A 504-nucleotide genomic window follows, 5' to 3' on the forward strand; every position below is an offset into this window, starting at 1 on the left:
GCCCTTTTCGAACGGGGCTGCGGTCAGGACAAGACGTGTTAAGCGACGGTCTAGGTTTGGGAAGGTTTGGGAGAAGCAGCTGCTATTCCTGGTGTACTTTGGGTCGGGGCAAGTTTCAAGGATCGGATACCCCAAGACGGACTCGCAGTCGAGGAAAGGAAAACCGAGGTAAGGCGATTACATCTACTCGTACGCACACACCACAAGCTATTTCGGCACCACGTGCAGAAATTCGCCGCGATGGTAGCCACCAAGATTAGGATCGCCAGCGATGTGATCAGCCCTTTTAATGGCGAAGGAGATGTGATGGCTTGGATACGAAAAATTAGGCTCGTTGCCAAGCTACAAGGAATAAGTGATGTGGCGAGTCTCATGGCTCTGTACTTGGAAGGGAGCGCCCTGACCCTCTACCTAGAAATGGACGAGGAAGAAAGATTAAGTGCAGAGAACGTCGAACGGAGGCTGAGAGAGGCATATACGGAGAGCGAGTACGCTGCCTTCGTA

The sequence above is a fragment of the Octopus bimaculoides genome, chromosome 2, assembly GCF_001194135.2.
Source record: "Octopus bimaculoides isolate UCB-OBI-ISO-001 chromosome 2, ASM119413v2, whole genome shotgun sequence".
In the NCBI taxonomy this organism is placed as follows: domain Eukaryota; kingdom Metazoa; phylum Mollusca; class Cephalopoda; order Octopoda; family Octopodidae; genus Octopus; species Octopus bimaculoides.